This window comes from Drosophila mauritiana, chromosome X, assembly GCF_004382145.1.
Source record: "Drosophila mauritiana strain mau12 chromosome X, ASM438214v1, whole genome shotgun sequence".
In the NCBI taxonomy this organism is placed as follows: domain Eukaryota; kingdom Metazoa; phylum Arthropoda; class Insecta; order Diptera; family Drosophilidae; genus Drosophila; species Drosophila mauritiana.
In genome coordinates this window covers 23,204,943-23,222,241 of record NC_046672.1, presented here as the reverse complement: position 1 = coordinate 23,222,241, position 17,299 = coordinate 23,204,943, and the positions used below count along the sequence as shown (strand labels likewise).

Here is a 17,299-nt window from a genome sequence, read left to right as displayed (position 1 = left end):
TCTATTGATTTTGCGCTGGTGTGCATCATCCATAGAGTGTCCGTCTGTCACAATTTGTATTTCGATCACATCAATGTGATCTTGTCGTAGTGCCACCAGGTCCGGTTTATTAAGGCCGGATTCGCACTGCAGACTTGGTTCACAATGACCACGCAGCCTCTCTCCTCAAGTCCCCGCTTGATTCGATTTACTACGCAGTTGTGTCTAGCTACGCGCCTCCCATGCGATCGGTAACATTTTTGCATTATGTGGTTTGTTGTTTCGGGAGCGTCACATCCTGCACGACACTGTCGTTCCAATTCGTGCCTTCCCCTTGTAGTACGAGACTTCGTGGGTAGGGCATTTATCCGCAGACGAATACCGTCTATATATTCCTTTCCTGTTAGTAAACGCGTGGGTTGATTAACCCACCCGTGTTGCGGTCCCCAATGGCCCTATTCACGGAGTCCGCTACCATCAACTGAGAGGTACAATTTGTTCGCCCAATATTTTTCTATTGCCGGACGCGATAACAATTCATTTTGTTCTGCCAATAATCTATCTCGGGCCCGTTGTTTTTCGGCTTCGAGGAAAGAGCTGGCTACCTCGTTTTGCGTGAGGTGAGGCCATTTAATGTTACTCAATCGTCTTAGCCTTAACATTGGAGCTACCCATCTTAGTGATGAAATTCCGAGACCTCCACTTTTTGGGGGTGCATGAATGAATGCTATCGGCACATCCAGCGGAAGATTTAGCCATCTTCGCACATAATATCTTATTAGTTTGTCAGTTTTTCGTAGGACGCCTATCGTCACACTCCCAAGGGCTAACTTGTGATAGAGCTGTGGGATAAGGACAGTCCTAAGGGCGAACATCCTCTGTTGTGGTTTGAGGGGGCCTTTGTCAATCTTTGTAGCTTTGGACCAATGTCCTCGGCCGGATTGCATCGAACCCTCCCGGTTGCAGTGAAGTTGATGCCTAAGTACTTCCACTCGTCCGTTCGCTTCAGTGATGGAATCTCCCTTGAGCCTACGTAGAAGCTCTGTGCCTCTAGCACGGTACACTTCTGTTTCGGCTGGCCCTTAATGCCAACGGTAAAACATTTGTCGGCATTAAGTTTGAGGCCGACGAGAGATAGAAAATCCAGCGTTTTGTCCAACAATACTTGAAGTCCCATTCGAGTTTCAGCAAATAGTACCAAATCATCTGCAAACGCGGCCGCGTTAGTAATGGCATTTCCGACTTTGGTACCAATTTCGCTGGGTAGGTTTCTAAGTAACCTGTCCATTACCAAGTTAAATAGAATAGGAGACAAAGGGTCACCCTGCTTCACTCCTCTGGCAGGGACGAATTCCTCTGAACTCCAACCGTCCCCATTGAGACTGGTACCGCCACCCTCGTACGTATTCTGTACGTAGTCAACGAAGCCCTTTGGCGCACCATAAGCACGTAAGGTGTCATATATAGATGCATGCGATAAAGAATCGAATGCCTTGCTTACATCTAAATTTGCTATGTAGCAAGATCTAAAGTGCTTATGGCTATGCCTCAAGACTAAGTCAACTATCGTCGCATTATCGGCACATCCGTCGGTAGGTAAGAAGCCACGCTGGCGCGGGTCCCAATTGATTGATGAGTTCAACCGGGTTGCCAATATTGCATTTAGCTGTCTTACCAGGACTGAAGGCACCGATATTGGACGAAAGTCTTGCGGTCGCTTCGCCGTCACCGTCTTCGGGATGAAGACCAGTCGGATAGAGTGTGGTAGATTACCGCACCATAGAATTAGGTTCATTATTCGCAACATAATACCTGACGGCACCTCCCTGGCAGATTTTGGAGTTATCCCGTCAGGCCCCGGAGATGAAGATAATGAGATTCTTGACGCCCGAAGGTCATGCTCCGTAATAGCAGACCAAATCCTCTCAAGCGAGTGATCCATTTGTATCACTTCTCCACTGCAAGAGCTTGGGCTAGGCTGAGTCATTACTTCTCTCCAGTAGGGAACCATTACTTCTTGGCTTGGCATTACCGACTCATCAGTTCCATTTAGCAAGGACTTGATGCATCTTCCTTTATGCTTATACCAGTTACGCTGGACGACAGCATACTGCTGCCTTCTGCTTTCTCTCCTATTCCGAGGTCTCCGAGGAGGCCTCGTCAGCGTGTCTCGTACCATACACCCTGTGCCGGAAAAATTCCCAAGAGATATAGCGATAAGCATTGGAGAGTGATTTCCTTTCCCTCGAGCTCTGCCCTGTCAATGATCGTTTGTAGCTCTTGGGCTCTCCATTTGGAATGGCATTCTACGGGGCTATACCCACGCAGTTTCCGCAAAATTTCCCTGTTCTACTGTTCGAAGGGAGTGATTGGAGTTGTTTCTGATGTTGTTACTTGGTGGTTTTGCTCACTTCTACTAGGGCGGCGCCTTATGGTTAGATTTGCAACTTCCGGGATGAGAGCAGATTGCCCTCTTATCTGCTCTATTTTCTCCTTATAATCGCCCCTCTGTCTTAGCTTTTTGATGGCTTCGACGCTGCGGTTTGCAAAATACACCGCTAGTTGCTTGTTCATGTGTTTATGTCCATTTGCTGTGAGCTCAACATCCTTTCTCGCCATCATCCACTTCTCTTCCTCACTCCACCTTGCCTTTATATCGACACGTCGACGTTCTTCATCAAGTTCGTCTGGGTGCCGAGATCGCATGTGAACACCGAGTCCTCTCTTGCTGTTAAAGGACCGTCCACATACTGTGCAGGGAACCCTAGATAGAGTAGCCGCTGCGTTTGGTTCATATTGGTCCTCCGGGAAGATATCCACGGGGGGTCGGGTCGTCATCAGATTGTGTAAAGTTATCCGAGGCTCGTTATTTGTGTTTGTAGTACCAATATGAATAAATTTCCTCTGGGGAACCAACCCATCGGAAAAGTTTTGCCGCTCAAATTAGCTGCTAAACAAGTTTAGCATTACCGTGGACCACCACGAGGAGGTTTTGAGTCGACTTGAGTAAAGGAGAGACTTGTGAGTTACAGAGTACCATTCCCTTTCCGCACATCATATGATATGACTTACGAATTACAGAAAAATACTCCCCCTCTGCTCGCAAATACCCCTGATCCCCATAGTTATAGTTATAGTCATAGTTACTCCCGCCGTTGACCCGCGCTTACTTGAATTTCTTCACTTTGACATTCAGAGCACTGGGCAGAAATCACATTGTGTCAACACCCGCTAGGGCCATCACAATGCTTTGTTTTAATTAGACAGTCGGATTCCCCAAGTCCGTGCCAGTTCTGAATTGATTGTTAATTGATAATCGTTATAATTGATAAGAACTAATTGGTTTAACCCAAATAGTATTCTTAAAAATTTTAGCAAGAAAGTTCCACAATTGGCTACGTAACTAAACTATCCGGGGAACAAGGTCCCCAATGGCCCTATTCACGGAGTCCGCTACCATCAACTGAGAGGTACAATTTGTTCGCCCAATATTTTTCTATTGCCGGACGCGATAACAATTCATTTTGTTCTGCCAATAATCTATCTCGGGCCCGTTGTTTTTCGGCTTCGAGGAAAGAGCTGGCTACCTCGTTTTGCGTGAGGTGAGGCCATTTAATGTTACTCAATCGTCTTAGCCTTAACATTGGAGCTACCCATCTTAGTGATGAAATTCCGAGACCTCCACTTTTTGGGGGTGCATGAATGAATGCTATCGGCACATCCAGCGGAAGATTTAGCCATCTTCGCACATAATATCTTATTAGTTTGTCAGTTTTTCGTAGGACGCCTATCGTCACACTCCCAAGGGCTAACTTGTGATAGAGCTGTGGGATAAGGACAGTCCTAAGGGCGAACATCCTCTGTTGTGGTTTGAGGGGGCCTTTGTCAATCTTTGTAGCTTTGGACCAATGTCCTCGGCCGGATTGCATCGAACCCTCCCGGTTGCAGTGAAGTTGATGCCTAAGTACTTCCACTCGTCCGTTCGCTTCAGTGATGGAATCTCCCTTGAGCCTACGTAGAAGCTCTGTGCCTCTAGCACGGTACACTTCTGTTTCGGCTGGCCCTTAATGCCAACGGTAAAACATTTGTCGGCATTAAGTTTGAGGCCGACGAGAGATAGAAAATCCAGCGTTTTGTCCAACAATACTTGAAGTCCCATTCGAGTTTCAGCAAATAGTACCAAATCATCTGCAAACGCGGCCGCGTTAGTAATGGCATTTCCGACTTTGGTACCAATTTCGCTGGGTAGGTTTCTAAGTAACCTGTCCATTACCAAGTTAAATAGAATAGGAGACAAAGGGTCACCCTGCTTCACTCCTCTGGCAGGGACGAATTCCTCTGAACTCCAACCGTCCCCATTGAGACTGGTACCGCCACCCTCGTACGTATTCTGTACGTAGTCAACGAAGCCCTTTGGCGCACCATAAGCACGTAAGGTGTCATATATAGATGCATGCGATAAAGAATCGAATGCCTTGCTTACATCTAAATTTGCTATGTAGCAAGATCTAAAGTGCTTATGGCTATGCCTCAAGACTAAGTCAACTATCGTCGCATTATCGGCACATCCGTCGGTAGGTAAGAAGCCACGCTGGCGCGGGTCCCAATTGATTGATGAGTTCAACCGGGTTGCCAATATTGCATTTAGCTGTCTTACCAGGACTGAAGGCACCGATATTGGACGAAAGTCTTGCGGTCGCTTCGCCGTCACCGTCTTCGGGATGAAGACCAGTCGGATAGAGTGTGGTAGATTACCGCACCATAGAATTAGGTTCATTATTCGCAACATAATACCTGACGGCACCTCCCTGGCAGATTTTGGAGTTATCCCGTCAGGCCCCGGAGATGAAGATAATGAGATTCTTGACGCCCGAAGGTCATGCTCCGTAATAGCAGACCAAATCCTCTCAAGCGAGTGATCCATTTGTATCACTTCTCCACTGCAAGAGCTTGGGCTAGGCTGAGTCATTACTTCTCTCCAGTAGGGAACCATTACTTCTTGGCTTGGCATTACCGACTCATCAGTTCCATTTAGCAAGGACTTGATGCATCTTCCTTTATGCTTATCCCAGTTACGCTGGACGACAGCATACTGCTGCCTTCTGCTTTCTCTCCTATTCCGAGGTCTCCGAGGAGGCCTCGTCAGCGTGTCTCGTACCATACACCCTGTGCCGGAAAAATTCCCAAGAGATATAGCGATAAGCATTGGAGAGTGATTTCCTTTCCCTCGAGCTCTGCCCTGTCAATGATCGTTTGTAGCTCTTGGGCTCTCCATTTGGAATGGCATTCTACGGGGCTATACCCACGCAGTTTCCGCAAAATTTCCCTGTTCTACTGTTCGAAGGGAGTGATTGGAGTTGTTTCTGATGTTGTTACTTGGTGGTTTTGCTCACTTCTACTAGGGCGGCGCCTTATGGTTAGATTTGCAACTTCCGGGATGAGAGCAGATTGCCCTCTTATCTGCTCTATTTTCTCCTTATAATCGCCCCTCTGTCTTAGCTTTTTGATGGCTTCGACGCTGCGGTTTGCAAAATACACCGCTAGTTGCTTGTTCATGTGTTTATGTCCATTTGCTGTGAGCTCAACATCCTTTCTCGCCATCATCCACTTCTCTTCCTCACTCCACCTTGCCTTTATATCGACACGTCGACGTTCTTCATCAAGTTCGTCTGGGTGCCGAGATCGCATGTGAACACCGAGTCCTCTCTTGCTGTTAAAGGACCGTCCACATACTGTGCAGGGAACCCTAGATAGAGTAGCCGCTGCGTTTGGTTCATATTGGTCCTCCGGGAAGATATCCACGGGGGGTCGGGTCGTCATCAGATTGTGTAAAGTTATCCGAGGCTCGTTATTTGTGTTTGTAGTACCAATATGAATAAATTTCCTCTGGGGAACCAACCCATCGGAAAAGTTTTGCCGCTCAAATTAGCTGCTAAACAAGTTTAGCATTACCGTGGACCACCACGAGGAGGTTTTGAGTCGACTTGAGTAAAGGAGAGACTTGTGAGTTACAGAGTACCATTCCCTTTCCGCACATCATATGATATGACTTACGAATTACAGAAAAATACTCCCCCTCTGCTCGCAAATACCCCTGATCCCCATAGTTATAGTTATAGTCATAGTTACTCCCGCCGTTGACCCGCGCTTACTTGAATTTCTTCACTTTGACATTCAGAGCACTGGGCAGAAATCACATTGTGTCAACACCCGCTAGGGCCATCACAATGCTTTGTTTTAATTAGACAGTCGGATTCCCCAAGTCCGTGCCAGTTCTGAATTGATTGTTAATTGATAATCGTTATAATTGATAAGAACTAATTGGTTTAACCCAAATAGTATTCTTAAAAATTTTAGCAAGAAAGTTCCACAATTGGCTACGTAACTAAACTATCCGGGGAACAAGTAACTAACATAAATGCTAGAAACTCTATTTACCCAGAACGAGCACATAAACCATGTTATTGTTTCCCAATCAAGCCCGACTATCTCAATCTTCAGAGCCAATCCTTATCCCGAAGTTACGGATCTAATTTGCCGACTTCCCTTACCTACATTATTCTATCGACTAGAGACTCTTCACCTTGGAGACCAGCTGCGGATATTGGTACGGCCTGTTGAGAAGTTTGCGTGTCCCCACCATAAATTTTCAAGGTCCGAGGAGAAAATATCGACACAACAGTATATGTCATGCTCTTCTAGCCCATCACCATATCTCTCTGCGAAAGACTTCCATGGTAGTACGGCTATAAAACAGAAAAGAAAACTCTTCCGATATCTCTCGACGGCTTCTTTATGGTCGTTCCTGTTGCCAGGATGAGCACGAGGCCCATATTTAATAACAAACGGATACTCAACAGGTTACGGAATTGGAACCGTATTCCCTTTCGTTCAAAATTATTCAAGTGTATTATATTCGCTTTGTTTATATGGTTAGGCATTTTTGTTTTACTTGAAAATTTTCGGCTTTCGCCTTGAACTTAGGACCGACTAACTCGTGATCAACCACTGTTCACACGAAACCCTTCTTCACTTCAGTCCTCCAAGGTCTCATTCGATTATTTGCTACTACCACCAAGATCTGTACCAATGGCAGCTCCATGCAGGCTTACGCCAAACACTTCTACGCATACCATTGTACCTTCCTACTCACTAAATATATCACAAGTAATATAAATCATCTACTTTAGCGGTAATGTATAGGTATACAACTTAAGCGCCATCCATTTTAAGGGCTAGTTGCTTCGGCAGGTGAGTTGTTACACACTCCTTAGCGGATTTCGACTTCCATGATCACCGTCCTGCTGTTTTAAGCAACCAACGCCTTTCATGGTATCTGCATGAGTTGTTAATTTGGGCACCGTAACATTACGTTTGGTTCATCCCACAGCGCCATTTCTGCTTACCAAAAGTGGCCCACTGGGCACATTATATCATAACCTTGAACTTCATATCAAGAAAGTTAAGGTTCTTACCCATTTAAAGTTTGAGAATAGGTTAAGATCGTTTCGACCCTAAGGCCTCTAATCATTCGCTTTACCAGATAAGATTATTTTATATAATATTAAAATGCACCAGCTATCCTGAGGGAAACTTCGGAAGGAACCAGCTACTAGATGGTTCGATTGGTCTTTCGCCCCTATACTCAATTCTGACAATCGATTTGCACGTCAGAACTGTTTCGGTCTTCCATCAGGGTTTCCCCTGACTTCAACCTGATCAAGTATAGTTCACCATCTTTCGGGTCACAGCATATATGCTCAAGGTACGTTCCAGTTAAAGGCATAAATAATATAAATATACATTATACATTACTATATAGAACGCCCCGGGATTGTTTTAATTAGCTATAAATAGCTAAAAAACTAATCCCATTATTAGTCAAGTTAATTACGCTATTAGGTTTACATCCCAATAACTTGCACATATGTTAGACTCCTTGGTCCGTGTTTCAAGACGGGTCCCGAAGGTATCCTGAATCTTTCGCATTGTTAATCATACAAGAGCATATAATAAACACAAAAATCAATGATAATTATGCCATTATATAATTCCGAAAAATTAACGCTCTGTAATAATATAAATCTATCAGCACTTTATCAAATTAATAACATTTATTCTGTGTTAAAATGCAAGCAATTTAATTGGAATAAACTATAAGTTATATTTTATGATAAATTTGGGATATGCTAATAGATTACAATGTCCTTATATGGAAAAAATGCACATTATTCTTAATAATATTATTTAAATATTACAATTTTAATGATGAATTTTCCATAACGGATATTCAGGTTCATCGGGCTTAACCTCTAAGCAGTTTCACGTACTGTTTAACTCTCTATTCAGAGTTCTTTTCAACTTTCCCTCACGGTACTTGTTTACTATCGGTCTCATGGTTATATTTAGTTTTAGATGGAGTTTACCACCCACTTAGTGCTGCACTATCAAGCAACACGACTCTTTGGAAACATCATCTAGTAATCATTAACGTTATACGGGCCTGGCACCCTCTATGGGTAAATGGCCTCATTTAAGAAGGACTTAAATCATTAATTTCTCATACTAGAATATTGACGCTCCATACACTGCATCTCACATTTGCCATATAGACAAAGTGACTTAGTGCTGAACTGTTTTCTTTTCGCTCGCCGCTACTAAGAAAATCCTTGTTAGTTTCTTTTCCTCCCCTAATTAATATGCTTAAATTCAGGGGGTAGTCCCATATGAGTTGAGGTTGTATATATAACTATATTTTGCCATAAATTCTTTATATATAAATGATAAAACAATCAATTAAATTCGTTATAAATAGTTCCAATAGTTCTTGTAAGCAAAGTTATTTTTTATCCATTTAACGAACCAACGAAGAATAATAACAAAACCAAGATTTTTCTTTTTCCGAATCATTAATAAGAGACAATTATAGATTGATTGATTGTATAGATTGTTTTTCACATTCAAATGTGAGATAATGTTTTTCATTTCTTTTTTAATATTATGAATAAAATCATTATTTAATCCAATAATATACCATATGCTTATAAAAAATTTATAAACAACTTAATTAGCATAGTCTTACAACCCTCAACCATATGTAGTCCAAGCAGCACTATAAAATTATTAAAGTACATAACAGCATGGACTGCGATATGCGTTCAAAATGTCGATGTTCATGTGTCCTGCAGTTCACACGATGACGCACAGTTTGCTGCGTTCTTCATCGACCCATGAGCCGAGTGATCCACCGCTTAGAGTTTTATAATTCATTTTTATATAATATCAATATTGTTTTTATTGAAAGAAATTAAAAATACACCATTTTACTGGCATATATCAATTCCTTCAATAAATTTATTTTTATACCTAAAAATAAATGTTGCGATATGTCTTAGTTTCATATAAGCATTATGTATCATAATAATCTGGTTATGGTTTGCTATTTTGGGTGACACATACTGCAAAATTTGTATAAAACATTAACCTGATGGATGACAGGTACAAAAATTGTATATTTTAGGTTGTTGCATTAGCCAACGTATGCTCATAACATAGATGAACAATACATATTCGCAACGCGTGTATATGATATTATGGTACAGAAACACACACACTTATTTCGATTACCACATTCAAAATTATTTTAATTTTAATTCGACTTCTACTTTCAAATTTTGTTTAGTTTCTTCGATTTCCATTTTCGAGAATTTGTTTTTATAGGAAACGCCATTGTTGTAGTAAGTACTGCCACAAATACGCACAACAACATTAATAATGTTAAAGTCTTTTTATGAGGTTGCCAAGCCCCACATATAAAATAAAAGCCATCTTCATTTTATTTTGACTTTAACTTTTGATTCCGTGGAATCATTTTGTAATATTTTTATTTTGGTAAATTGTATTTATTTGTATTATAACAAATGTTTATTAACGATAAGGATATTATACAATAATGATCCTTCCGCAGGTTCACCTACGGAAACCTTGTTACGACTTTTACTTCCTCTAAATAATCAAGTTCGGTCAACTTTTGCGAAACAGCCGTAATACGCAAGGCGTCACAGTGATCACGTCCGGAGACCTCACTAAATAATTCAATCGGTAGTAGCGACGGGCGGTGTGTACAAAGGGCAGGGACGTAATCAATGCGAGTTAATGACTCACACTTACTGGGAATTCCAAGTTCATGTGAACAGTTTCAGTTCACAATCCCAAGCATGAAAGTGGTTCAGCGGTTTACCCGGACCTCTCGGTCTAGGAAATACACGTTGATACTTTCATTGTAGCGCGCGTGCAGCCCAGGACATCTAAGGGCATCACAGACCTGTTATTGCTCAATCTCATTATTGCTAGACGCAATTTGTCCATTTAAGAAGCTAGTGTCCTTATAATGGGACAAACCAACAAACACAATAAACATTTTACTGCCACCATGAATGAAGGCTACATAAGCTTCAGCACCATAATCCTGAAGATATCTATTTAATATATTTGAGTCTCGTTCGTTATCGGAATTAACCAGACAAATCACTCCACGAACTAAGAACGGCCATGCACCACCACCCATAGATTCGAGAAAGAGCTATCAATCTGTCTTACACACTTATGTTCGGACCTGGTAAGTTTTCCCGTGTTGAGTCAAATTAAGCCGCAGGCTCCACTCCTGGTGGTGCCCTTCCGTCAATTCCTTTAAGTTTCAGCTTTGCAACCATACTTCCCCCGGAGCCCAAAAGCTTTGGTTTCCCGGGAAGCGACTGAGAGAGCCATAAAAGTAGCTACACCCAATTGCTAGCTCTGGCATCGTTTATGGTTAGAACTAGGGCGGTATCTGATCGCCTTCGAACCTCTAACTTTCGTTCTTGATTAATGAAAACATCTTTGGCAAATGCTTTCGCTTAAGTTAGTCTTATGACGGTCCAAGAATTTCACCTCTCGCGTCGTAATACTAATGCCCCCAAACTGCTTCTATTTCTATTAATCATTACCTCTTGATCTGAAAACCAATGAAAGCAGAACAGAGGTCTTATTTCATTATCCCATGCACAGAATATTCGGGCATTTGAAGCCTGCTTTAAGCACTCTAATTTGTTCAAAGTAATAGTACCGGCCCACAATAACACTCGTTTAAGAGCACTAGTGCAGGTTTTTAAATAGGAGGAACATATGAAAAAATACAAGTATTTAATCACATATAAGAACTCCACCGGTAATACGCTTACATACATAAAGGTATAGTACTAACCACAATTGTAAGTTGTACTACCCGTATGAAGCACAAGTTCAACTACGAACGTTTTAACCGCAACAACTTTAATATACGCTATTGGAGCTGGAATTAGCGCGGCTGCTGGCACCAGACTTGCCCTCCAATTGGTCCTTGTTAAAGGATTTAAAGTGTACTCATTCCAATTACAGGGCCTCGGATATGAGTCCTGTATTGTTATTTTTCGTCACTACCTCCCCGAGCTGGGAGTGGGTAATTTACGCGCCTGCTGCCTTCCTTAGATGTGGTAGCCGTTTCTCAGGCTCCCTCTCCGGAATCGAACCCTGATTCCCCGTTACCCGTTGCAACCATGGTAGTCCTAGATACTACCATCAAAAGTTGATAGGGCAGACATTTGAAAGATCTGTCGTCGGTACAAGACCATACGATCTGCATGTTATCTAGAGTTCAACCAATATAACGATCTTGCGATCGCTTGGTTTTAGCCTAATAAAAGCACATGTCCCATAAAGGTTCATGTTTTAATTGCATGTATTAGCTCTAGAATTACCACAGTTATCCAAGTAACTGTTAACGATCTAAGGAACCATAACTGAAATAATGAGCCTTTTGCGGTTTCACTTTTAATTCGTGTGTACTTAGACATGCATGGCTTAATCTTTGAGACAAGCATATAACTACTGGCAGGATCAACCAGAATAATGTTTTTCCTTCATATTCCATTCATATATTTTGAATCGAAATAAGCAATATAATATATATATAGATATATAGATTTTTCACTTTATATAATTCCATGATTTTTATTATATTGAATAAAATTCAATATTTCGCCTTTGGGTAAAATTTTAAATATATATTTATAAGTAAAAAATCCATTCGATTACGGTTATTTTTATATAGCATTCGTAATCCATATTTTCATTTTTAATTTATACTTGTTTTACCAATATAACAAGAATTTCATATAATTATTGTAATATATATGTTTCTATAATTTTATCTTTTTATACATACATATTTCGTTATAAAATATCATGTTATTTCCAACATACATAATTATTGTATCCACACATGAACAATTTTTGTTTAACCAATATAAATATTAAGTTAAATCATTTGCCTTTTGAAGATAAATTTAAAATTTATCTCTTTTCATATATATCTCTGGTAATATATAACATAAAACCAAGCGCATATGATAATATTTCCACATTTAATATATAATTTTATATTTCTTTCATAAGAATCCATATTTGTATTATACCGTAACGATATAATAATCCAACTATACGGCAGGTAATAAATTAATATTTGCCTGCCTCCAAAAATTAACGATAATATATGGAAACGATTTGTTATTCTATATATAATAGAAACTTGACTTTTGTTTCAACGATATTATCTAAAAAGCGAACTGAGAAACAAATTTGTACGGATAATAATATACTTTATTGTATGTAACCAATATAAACATAATCCGAAAAAAATATTTCGAATAATGCGGGAGGTCGGCAACCACTGCCTACCTATAGTAGTTTTTGAACCCTCTGTCGTAATTCCGGTCGTTTACACTACTATACCCTCTCACTATAATGGCTTTTCTCTATAATACTAAGAGAATGTGGGATATTTTCAGCATTTTTTCCCTTATACATATAATAATTAATCATTTTCATATGTATATTATTTAATTTACTCATATTATTGCCAAAATCATATGAATACATAAGTTTTGAACAATATGAGAGGTCGGCAACCACTGCCTACCTATAGTAGTTTTTGAACCCTCTGTCGTAATTCCGGTCGTTTACACTACTATACCCTCTCACTATAATGGCTTTTCTCTATAATACTAAGAGAATGTGGGAATATTTCAGCATTTTTTCCCCTATACATATAATAATTAATCATTTTCATATGTATATTATTTAATTTACTCATATAATTGCCAAAATCATATGATTACATTAGTTTTGAACAATATTTTTTTTTTTTTTTTTTTTTTTTTTTTGATATATTAATTTAAAACTGTCCTTCGCGGACAATCATTAAATTTGATGACTAAACTTAACGGTAGAGAATTAATTGATTACATAAATTGTTGCGAAACTATACAATAACTGTCGATATTGTATGTATGATGTATATAATAATGTATGTATATAATTTAATTTAATTTGCGTGTCTAATCCCAGAGAGGTCCAAAGGGTGTGATCGGTGCAGCCTCCTGGTGCGTTGACTGGTGTCCAGCAGGTCTTGTGCCAGGTTGTTTGGGTGGTCTTGAAGCCTCTGCATGTACTGCCTGCTGCTTTTCTTAATCTCATCCTTCACCCAGGGGAAGCTGAGGACCTCGTGTATAGTGGCATTATCGTGGAAAGGGTGAGCGTTTGTGACTGTGCGGAGCGTTTTGTTTTCGAATGTCTGGATAATGTTGATGTTACTTTTCGATGCAGTGCCCCACAGTTGAATGCCATACGTCCAGATTGGCCTTATGATCGCTTTGTAGATAAGGAGCTTAGTGGAAGTCGGTAGCTTAGATTGTCTGCCCATCAGCCAGTAGAATTCACGGACTCGGTTCTCCGCCTGTTTCCGCTTCTTTAGCAGGTGTGGTCTCCATGTAAGTCTCCTGTCCAGTGTAAAGCCAAGATAATTTGGATTGGCTACCTCTGGGATTGGGAACCCGTTGAAACTGACTGGTGGGCAAGTGCCGCGTCTAGTTGCGAAGGTGGTAGCGGTTGACTTGTCTCTGTTTACCGATATATTCCATCTCGTGTGCCACGTGTTCAGTAGATCTAGTTGCTCCTGCATAGTCTGGGAGGCCTCTGCTGGGGTATCTGCTGTTGTTAGGAACGCAGTATCATCGGCGTAAGTGGCTGCCATAATGTACTGGCTCGGTATCACCGGCAGGTCAGCCGTATACGCGTTGTAGAGGAGCGGACCGAGAACGCTTCCTTGGGGAACTCCTGCACGGGCTTCTTTGACGTCTGAGCGCGCTTCTCCACACCTGACGGCGAATCTTCTGCCCTCCAGGAACGATTTTAAGAACTTGAAATATGGCTGGGGCAGGCCGTTTTTGAGCTTTAGGAGGAGACCGGGGTGCCAAACACGATCAAAGGCTTGCTTAATGTCCAGCATTACTGCTAGGCAGTATTTCTTATTCTCAAAGGCGTCCAGGATATATTGCGCTACTCGGTGGCCTTGCTCTGGTGTCCCGTGGCGGCGCCTAAAGCCAAACTGGTGATCAGGGATCAGACCAGCCTCCTCAATCACCGGCAATACTCTGGTCAAAAATACTCTTTCGAGTATCTTGGAGAGTACTGGTAGTAAGCTGATCGGGCGGTAGGAGGCGGGATTGGCTTCATGTTTACCAGGCTTCAGGATCATAACTACTTCGGCGCGTTTCCATGATGAAGGGAAGTGCCCCAATTGCAAGCACTTATTTATTATGGTCGTGATTAGTGACTTGCTAATAGGGGGGAGGAGCTTTAAAGCAATGGCATTGATGGCATCATCGCCTGGAGCCTTCTGGTTACCCATTGCCGCTATTAAATTGCTGATCTCCTCTTCCGTGGCCTGGGGTATCGACTCGGAGTCAGAGAGAGGTTCTGACAGGAGCCTGGCTGTTTCGGCTGCTTCATTTGGGGAACATCGATTGGCTGGTGTGAAGACTTCCTCCAAGTGCTCGGCGAATGCGTTGGCTCTTTCGGTCTCAGTTCTGCACCATGAGTTGTCTTGTCTTCTGATGGGCGGGATCCTCTTCAGTGGCCTCTTGATGCGCTTGGTAACATTCCACAGGTTGTGGTGGGGATCACCCGGCGCGAGATTACCAACAAAGCTGTCGAGGGCCTCCTTCCTTAGCCTGACCAGAGTTTCCTTCAGCTCCTTGGTGGCTCTGTTGAGAGCTGTTTTGTCTCTAGGGTTCCTGGAGAGGAACCAAACCCGTCGGAGACGCCTTTTCTCTGACTTGAGCTCATTAACCCGAGGATTCCAAAAGTGGACGTCTCTACTTCTGTCCCTCGTTTGGTTAGAGAACCTTGGAGCAGCATAAGTTGCTGCCTCCTGAATTTGCGAGGTGAGGTTCACAACGGCCGCATCTATAAGTTCAGGGGTATCCAATGGTGGATTAGTGACTGTCGAGTTGTTCAGCCAGTGGTGGTATTTGCTGATGTCGGACGTTTTGAAGATTAACTTTTTACCCGCGGATCTCAACATGGCTGAGGCGTAGACCGAAACGGCAATGGCACTATGGTCCGAGAGAAGGTCTTCCACCTCCCTGGTCTGGATTCTTGCCGGGTCCAGGCCGCCAGAGATCGCAAAGTCCAAGATGTCTGGAGTTTTTGCAGGGTCAGTGGGCCAGTATGTTGGCGTCCCAGTTCCGTGGCAATTGAGGTTGCGGGAGAGAACCTGCCTGCATAGCGCGCGTCCTTTTGGATTGCATACTCTGGAACCCCACCAAGTGTGCTTGGCGTTAAAGTCACCTCCTATGACGAATTTGGGGCCGAGGCTGTCCAAAAGCGAAGAGAAGCAATCGTCCGTGGCTCTAAATCTGGGTGGGCAGTAGGCAGCAGCTAAGGTAATGTCTCCGTGGGTGGTGCTTACCGATATACGGGCGCATTGCACCCAATCCTCTTGAATTGGTGGTTGGGTGTCGAATTTGATGCTGCTGCGAATAAGGATGGCGGCGCCGCCGCGTGCTGAACCATTAGGGTGGATGGCTGACACGAGGTCATACCCCCTTAAGGTGAAGTAGGACCTGTCTGAAAAATGGGTTTCGGATATGAGGAGAATATCTGCTTGGTTGGTCTTGCAATAAAGCTCGACCTCTGGCCTGTTGTTGATCAGGCCGTTTGCGTTCCAGATGGTTATGTCTAGTGCTGATTGCATAGGGACTTACAGACGGTTGCCATCATCTGATTCATTTGACTCATTACCTTCTCCATCATCTGATTCGTTTGACTCATCGCCTTCTCCATCATTTTTTCAAACATGGCTTCCATTCTGCCCATTATTGTTTCCATCAGGTTGTCAAAATTGGCCTGAGTATGAGGGATGGCATGTGTCTCATCAGTTGCCTGCTTGACAGCGTTGGCAAAACTAACGTTAGGAGTAACCTTGCTGCTGCTCACAGTGTAATGGGCGCTTGGGGCTGAAGCCAGCTTTGGAGCGAGCATGCTTTTGGCCTTCTTATATGCGGGACAACCTTTATATGAGGCTGCATGCGGTCCTTCGCAGTGCAAGCAATGGGCCGGCTTATTATTATTTTTACACTCAACGGTTGGGTGGCTGTCTCCGCACTTGACACACCTGTGTTCTAGGTGGCAGTACCGTTGGGTATGTCCAAATGCCTGACAGCGATAGCATTGCGGCACGTCATTAAACTTTATCGGTGGCTCGATTGTCACCACTGATCTGCAAAGTCGCGTAACTTTATAGGCCTCCTTGTTGTTCTTGGCCGGCTCGAGATTGGCGAAAAATATGTTAAGAGGCTTTTTGGTACTTCTTTGGGTGGGGTTGTAGAGGTCTCTGACCTTGTGTCCGTGACGGTTTAGCCCATCCCGAATTTCCTCTGGGTCCGTTGAGTAGTGAAGACCTTTGATGACTACTCTATAGGCACGTTCGTCTCGGGGCTGGAAGGTTTGAAACCTTTTATTGGACTTGGCCAAGAAGTCCTTCAGGGCGGAGAAGCTTTCCTTGTCCGGGGTCATCACGCGAACGTTGTTGTTGCTTGCCATTTTCAGTGTGAACTCCACATCATTGCCAAGTACTCCAGCAATGCTATTAGTGAGAGCCTTGATATTGGTCACATCCGGTATGAAGATTGGTGGTGGCTTGAAAGTCCTGAGAGTAGTCTTGGGTTTGCCCGGGGTTTTGGTGGCAGCAGGTCCAGGTTCTCCGTCTTGGATGCCTTGTTCGTCGTCGTCATTGCCGTCCTCTTCGTTCGAGAGAATGGCAAATCTGTTTGCCAGCCTTCGACGATAGGCTGCGCTGATGTTGGGCGTGGGTTTGCTCACAGGTTTGCGCTTGCCAGGCTCCGAATGCGAGGTGCTGGAGTCGCTGCTCGGGCTGGATTCCCTTACTCTGCGGGCCTTCTTG

The 17,299-nt window shown here is 42.8% G+C and overlaps 2 non-coding genes across 2 annotated transcripts; both read right to left on the bottom strand.

Annotated features, from left to right (window-relative positions):
* Positions 1 to 9,060: 9,060 nt before the first annotated feature.
* LOC117148982 lies at positions 9,061 to 9,238 on the bottom strand. The gene has a single exon (XR_004459982.1). It is a non-coding gene; the product is annotated as a 5.8S ribosomal RNA (ribosomal RNA).
* Positions 9,239 to 9,929: 691 nt separating this feature from the next.
* On the bottom strand, positions 9,930 to 11,903 carry LOC117148994. The gene has a single exon (XR_004459994.1). It is a non-coding gene; the product is annotated as a small subunit ribosomal RNA (ribosomal RNA).
* Between the last annotated feature and the right edge of the window lie 5,396 nt (positions 11,904 to 17,299).